The following is a 7,832-nucleotide window of genomic DNA, read 5'->3' on the forward strand; positions in this document are numbered from 1 at the left end:
TATCCATTCAACATCGTTGCTCTTTGCCACTGCTTCTCTTGACTTCTTGTCCATGAACTGATTCTGAAACATAACATACCTGAAATTACAGTACTCATGCCAGAGACAAGCATTGATGTATCTTTCGGTTTAGCATTCTTCAAGCTATTGGCACACAGGTGAGTAACAATTTTTTTTCCTACTGAGAACACAAAAATAGATATGCTGGTTTTCAAAGTTCTATCAATAGTCTGAGCTACCAATTAAGGATATATATTTTTAAATTTTTATTGAATATCTGTGAGATAGACCATTACAAACTATTCATAATTTGCTTCCTGTCATACAACGTTCCAACATGCTTCTCTCCACTAGTGTAAATTTCCCACCACCAATGTCCCTGGTTCCCTACAACATCCCCCAACACCCTACCCCACCCCCAGCCTGTCTCTATGGCAGGCTCTTTAAATTCTTTCTCTCTCCTTTTAATTTTTTGCATTATTGTTCTCATACAGGTACTAAGAGGTCATCATGTTTGTTCAAGGAATTTAGTATTTTTATTGGGGGTGTCACATCCGGCGATGCTCAGGAGTTATTCCTGGCTCTGCACTCAGGAATTACTCCTGGCGGAGCTCAGGGAACCATATGGGATGCTGATATTCGAACCTGGGTCTGCCGCATGTAAGGCAAACATCCTACCCACTGTGCTATCGCTTCAGCCCCGGAATTGAGTATTTTTATCAGGAAGGTAAGGCTGGAGTTGCTTTGAGGTATGGACATGACTGCTGCGGCTTCCATAAGTACCAGGGCAGTGAGGGTGGGCTGCCCATCCTGACTCAGAGAAAGCCTAGAGATTTCAGTCACAAAACCCGCATATCCGAAATTTCAGCTGTTATATTTCAGTGAAATCCATCCTGAGTCAATGTAAAGAGACTAGGGCATGGTGGAGATTTTGGTTTGTGGGAGCAAGTGGCTGCCCTGAGTTCTGGTTGCGTGGGCAACAAACTAACCTGCCGCCCTCCGATTTACCCTAGTATGTTCTGCCCTGTGCAGGTCCAAGGTTAACTGTGACTTTTGATCTCTTTCAAGATTTATTTATGGGTCACTTATGCAAGACCAATACATTAGCTTGTATAGCTGAGCCAGGGGTGGTTTGTGAACATGACTCCCACATATCTTTTGGGAGTTTAATTTCTTGGGAAACTTAGTCCTAAGGTGTTGGGATCCAGCCAGAGGCACAGTGGAAATCTGGGGTTATCAGGCAGCATGATGGCACCATTAGACTGTAGATGCACTCACCTCGAGGGTGCAGGTTGACTTCCTGGAGGCACTGCACCCCCAGACTAACAAATATTCATTGAATTAATGAACGAATAATCAACATTTTCAAAATATGTCACTTTATTGCATTTTAGAAGGGTAACTTCTAACAGGGAAATCACTTTCATGGTATAATCAAGACCTCCGGTTCATTCTTAACATATTTAATAAAAGCTACACATTTTGGAAATTCATACAAAGAAATTCTTTATATTATCTGTCTTCATAATCTACTTGTAAATTACTCAGATATCACCGTTTATACCACTGTTCTTAGCATAGAAATTTACAGATAGAAAATGTTTAGTAAAAATTCATTTTGGGGGCTGGAGCAATAAACAGGGTGTAGGACGTTTGCGTTGCACGCAACCAAACTAAGTTCGATTCCCAGCATCCCATACGGTCCCTCGAGTACCGCCAGGAGTAATTCCTGAGTGCATGAACCAGGAATAACTCCTGAGCATCGCAGGGTGTGACCCAAAAAGAAAAAAATTCATTTTGGCACTTCTGTTGAATATAGTACTGGAAGTACTTGCAATAGGAGTTATATAAAAAAAAGATATTAAGGGCAGTCATGTAGGAAAAGTAGAAATCAGGCTCTCACTATTCACAGAAGATGTGATACTATATTTAGAGTATTCTAAAACCTCTACCAAAAAACTCCTAGAAACAATGGATTTATATGGTAAAGTTGCAGGCTATAAAATCAATACCCAAAAGTCTATGGCTTTTCTATATGCAAATAATGAGAGAGAAGAAAGTGACATGAAGAAAGCAACCCATTCACAGTCATGCCTCAGAAAATCAAGTATCTCAGAATCACCTCAACTAAGGAAGTGAAGGACCTATACAACAGAAAATAAGAGGACACGAAGAAATGGAAACATATCTCCTGCTTATGTATTGAGAGAATTAACATTGTCAAAATGACAATACTCCCCAAAGCATTGTACAAATTCAATGTGATCCCTATAAAGATACCCATAATATGCTTCAAAGAAGTTTATCAATCACTCCTGAAATTCATATGGAACAACAAACGCCCACGAATAGCTAAAGCAATTCTTGGGACAAAGACGATGGGAGGCCTCACCTTCCCCAACCTCAAACTCTACTACAAAGCGATAATAATTAAAACAGCATGGTACTGGAACAAAGGCAGAGCCGCCGACCAATGGAACATCATTGAATATACTGACACACACCTTCAAATATATGTTCATCTAATCTTTGATAAGGGAGCAAGAAATGTGAAGTGGAGCAAGAAAGACTTCTTTAACAAACGGTGCTGGAAAAACTGGACAGCGACATGCAATAAAATGGGCTCAAACCTCTACCTAACAGCAAGCACAAAAGTCAGATGAAAATGGGTCAAAGACCTCAACATCAGAACAGAATTCATCAGGTACATTGAAGACAAGGTGGGCAAAACCCTCCATGACATTGAAGCTAAAGGTATCTTCAAAGATAACATGCCACTGGCCAAAAAAGTGAAAACAGAGATGAACAAAGGAGACTATCTTAAATTAAGTAGCTTCTGCACCTCAAAAGAAACAGTGACCAGAATAGAAAGACAATCTACAGAATGGGAAAGGATATTCGCCCAATGCCTATGTAATAAGGGGTTGATATCAATGATTTACAAGGCTCTGGTTGAACTCTACAAGAAGAAATCATGCAACCCCATCAGAAAATGGGATGATGAAATGAACAGTAACTTTCTCAAAGAAGATACCAAATGGCCAAAAGGCACATGAAAAATGCTCTTCATCACTAATCATCAGGGAAATGCAGGTACAACCAACAAAGAGATATCACGTCACACCACTGAAACTGACCCACATCCAAAAGAACAAAAGCTACCGGTGTTGCCGTGGATGTGGGGAAAAAGGGTCTCTCCTTCACTGCTGGTGGAAATGCGGACAGGTTCAGCCGTTTTGGAAAACAGTATGAACGGTTCTCCGAATACTAGAAATTGAGCTCTCATTTGACCCAGCAATATCACTCCTGGAAATATAGCCTGGAGAGGCAAAAAAGTACAGCCGAAATGACATATGCACTTGTATGTTCATTGCTGCACTGTTCACAATAGCCAAAATCTGGGGAAAAAAACCCCTAGTGCCCAAGAACAGATGACTTGTTAATGACACTTTGTTTCATCTACACAGTGGAATTCTATGCAGCTGTTAGAAAATAAGAAGTCATGAAATTTGCATAAAGTGGATCAACATAGTAAGTGAAATGAGTCAGAAAGATATGGACAGACATCGAAAGATTGTACTCATCTGTGGAATATAAAGTAACAGAATAAGAGACTAATACCCAAGAATAGAGTGATAAGGACTAGGAGGTTTGCTCCAGGCCTTGGAAGCCGACATCACATGCTGGGGGGAAAGGCAGCTCAGATAGAGGCCAGAACACCAACTAAAGGGTATTTGGAGGACCCGCTCTGGGTGGGAGATGCATGCCAAAAGTAGGCCATAGAGCCATTCTTTCTGCCCCACCAAGATCACGATTTGACCCCCACAAGAGGCTATCCGGCATGACCACAGCACCAGAGGCACGTGGATCCAATTCGGAACCCAGAGGCTTTTGGCAGAAAAGTGACTAAACTATGCATTAAGCTACGGCACCATTCTCCCTCAGGTGGGAAAGGGTATTTGTCGCTTCTGCCTTTCTCCCCCCTGGCGGCACGATGCCCACCACCTCAGAGATTATTGGACAGCCAGGTATGAGCTAGGGTGACAGGGCAACTACGGCCTCGTGGGATTGGGGGTGAGGGGTAAAACCAGCCCATTCGTCCTGCCAGCCAAGACCATGAGTTGCCCACCACGAGTGGCTCTCTGGCATGCCATGGCCCCAGAGAACAAAAGAGAATGCCCTGCCACAAAGGCATGTTTGGGGGCATGGTGGGAGGAATACTGGTATCATGCACCAGTTACATCTCCATTCGTCCTAGCCCTGAGATTTTAGCAAGTGCCACATTGGAGGTTTTTTCACGGTCAGGGAAATGAGATACTTCATTGTTACTGGGTTTTGGCATAGAGAACACACCACGGGTAACTTGCCAGTCTCTGCCATGTAGGCAAGATACGCTTGGTAACCTGCCATGTTCTCCGAGAAAGAGAACTGGACAATATGAGTTGTTATCTTATCAACAAGATCCAGTATCTGGATCTTGGCCATTGATGGGATTACATGGCTCCAGAGGCAGTCCGTGGGTGTAACACTTAGCTACTGGAAGATGGGGGATCTGGATGGAGGAGGCCCATTCATGGTCCGAGCAGTCTTGAATGTCTCAGCCCCGTGTCCCGCACACCTGGGTTCCTCTGCCAGTTCCTTCATGCATGAGGCTCCTTCAAGTGTGGTGAGAGTGGTCTTAAGCGTAACTATGGCTGGTTGCAGAGATCTTCAGCTGCCAGGTCTCTGCTCGGGGTGGTGAGGGAAACTCAACCCACCCCCTCCAAGGGGCCCCAGTGAGGAAAGCCAGGTGCGGCATCAGGAGACTGCCATTTCAGAGATATTTGGACTTAAATTTTGATCGAAAAGTACACATCATTCAAACAGTTGTATGTGCTTAGTAATAAAATATTACACACATGTTCAATCACCTAAGAAAGCTCATTCTGCTCAGAGAACTAGATTTTTAATTACAGGTCTGTTTTGCCCATGTGGAATGACTGAGAATCACTATGAGTAGATATAAAACTCACTATACACCCAAAGATGCACACAGGTTACTTTGAGTCATCTGTGTTGTTAATGTGTCTGGGCCATTAAATTACATTGAGACCCTTTTTCTGTCCTTTACAGGAGCCTCATGAGTCTCACCTTCCCTTCAAGTTGAACTTGTAATAAAGTGGAATGAAATCATCAATATGCTTCTCACCTCTTCCTTCAGGAGAAAAATCCTACTTACTTTCAAGGTGGTCAAGGTGCGGACAACGTCATCCACCGTTTTCTGGAGATGTGCACGGGACCGAGGTGAGAATAGCAAAAGGCTCCAGTTTAATTTTCTTAATGAAGATTTCAGGGAAGAGCATTAAACAACACTGATTCTCCATCTTCCAAAAGGATTATTTTGCAAAACTGATGCCCTGGGTATGGTAAAAGATAATATGTTAAAAACCATACTTTTCCTTCTGGGACATTAATGTTCTAAATTTATCACTTCAAGCTGCTTTGAAATACCTTCCTAGATTGGGAATCACTGTCTGCCATAGGAGTGAGTAAGGACAACACTCAAAGAAATCAGAAGAGAAAAATAGGGGAAAAAATCAGCTCTTATACTGAGTTTGGCAACACATATACTAAAATTGAAATGATATAGAGATTAGCATGATCCTTACACAGAGATGACAGGCCAACTTGTAAAGTGTTCCATATTTTTGTTGCATTAAGAATTAACAGGGCTACTTTAAGCTAAGACAAGCCCCACAAGTACTCCAAATTTCGACATAAAGATAGCAAAAATCCCCATCACAATGATCTCTCTCAATGTCAATGGACTAAATGCACCAATTCAGAGGCACAGGATGGCAGGATGAAATAGAAAACTGAACCCAACATTCTGCTGCCTGGAAGAAACACATCTGAATAATCAAAGCAACCATGGGCTCAAAGTCAAAGGCTAGAAAATGATTCTTCAAGAAAAGAACACCTCCAAAAAGCTGCAGTGGCAATACTAGTATCAGACCACATGGACTTCATGCTAAAGGTTATAAGAGACAGTGAAGGTCATTTCTTAATGATCATGGGATCTGTACATCAGAAAGAACTCACCCTCCTCAATGTATATGCTCCTAATGACAGATCAGCAAAATACGTAAAAACAACTTCTAATAGACTTAAAGAAAAACATTGATAGCAACACAATGCTAGATGGAGATTTCAACAGTACTTTCTCACTTCTCAATAGATCAAACAGACAAAAACTTGGCAAGAAAATATTTTATTTGAGGGAAGTAATAAACAACCATTGGTGTAGAGAAGAAATCAAAGAGGAAATAAAAAGATTCCAGAAAAAATGACAACGAGGAACTACCAGAACTTGTGGGACATTGCAAAAGCAGTTCTAAGAGGAAAGTTTATAGCTCCGCCAGAATTCAACTGGAAGAAAGAAAGGGCCTACAAAAATAACTTACAGCTCAAGATTTTGGAAAATGACCAAGAAAAGGAGTCCAAACTAGCCAGGAGGAAAGAAATAGTAAAACCTGGAGAAGAAATCAATGAGATATAATCCCAAAATACAATTCAGAAGACCAACAAAAGCAAGACATGGTTCTTTGAGAAAATAAATAAGATCAATAAACTACTAGCAAGACTGACAAAGAAGAAAAGAGAAAGAATCCTAATAAACCGAATCAGAAATGCAAAGGGGGACATCATAATAGAAACTACAAAATCCATAGGATCATCAGAGATTATTTTGAGAATATTTAAAGCAGGAAATGAGAGAATCTTGAATAAATTGATAAATTACTGGATTCCAATTACCTCCCAAGGCTGAACCAAGAATATTTTGAAAACTCGAACCCATCACTACAAGGAAATTGAAATGATAATCAAAAGTATCCCCAAAAACAGGAGCCCAGGCCCAAATGGATTCACTAATGAAGTATTTCAAACCTTTCAAGAGGACCTACTGCCAACATTTTTTAAGATTTTCCAGGAAATTGAAGAAACAGAAATACTCCCAAACAATTTCTATGAGACAAAGATCACCCTTATATTCAAATCAGACAGAGAAACCACAAAAAAGAAAATTACAGACCTATTTCTTTGATAAATACAGATGCAAAGATCCTCAAGATTATACCAGCAAAGAGAAATCAGAAACTCAACAAAAGGTCACACTCTATGACCAAGTAGGTTTATCTTGGGGATGCAAGGATGGCTTAACATTCTCAAGTCAATCAACAGAATACACCATCTCAATAAAATAAAGATAAAAATCATATGATAATATCAATAGATGTAGATAAAGCATTTGATGAGATCCAGCACCCATTCATGATGAAAAACTCTCAACAAAATGGGAGTCGAAAGTACTTTCCTCCATCTAGTCAAAGCAAATTACTACAAACCCACACCAAGCATTATTCTCAACGGGGAAAAACTAAAGGCTTGGAGAAAAATCAATGAGCTAGATTCCCAAAATACAATCAGGCACAAAACAAGTTACCCACTCTCACCACTCCTATTCAACATAGTACTTGAAGTATTTGCCATATGATTTTGGTAAGAAAAAGATATCAAGGGCATCCAGATAAAAAAAGGAAGAACTCAAGCTTTTACTATTTGGAGATGACATGATAGTATTCTTAGAAAATCCCAAAAAATCTACCAAAAAGCTCCTGGGAAGAATAGATTTGTTTACTAAAGTAGCATATTACAAAATCAATATCCAATAGTCCATGGCTTTCCCAAATACTATTAATGAAAGAGAAAAAAGAGATAGGCGAAAAACAAACCCATTCACAATAACCTCAGAAAATCAAGTATACTAGAATCAACTAAAAAGGTTAAGGACC

At 40.4% G+C, this 7,832-nt stretch overlaps 1 pseudogene; it reads left to right on the plus strand.

The window, feature by feature from the left end:
* The first annotated feature begins 5,590 nt into the window (after positions 1-5,590).
* Positions 5,591-5,689, plus strand: LOC130037025 (uncharacterized; annotated as a pseudogene).
* Positions 5,690-7,832: the final 2,143 nt, after the last annotated feature.

The sequence above is a fragment of the Sorex fumeus genome, unplaced genomic scaffold, assembly GCF_029834395.1.
Source record: "Sorex fumeus unplaced genomic scaffold, SorFum_2.1 ptg000070l, whole genome shotgun sequence".
Classification (NCBI taxonomy): Eukaryota; Metazoa; Chordata; class Mammalia; order Eulipotyphla; family Soricidae; genus Sorex; species Sorex fumeus.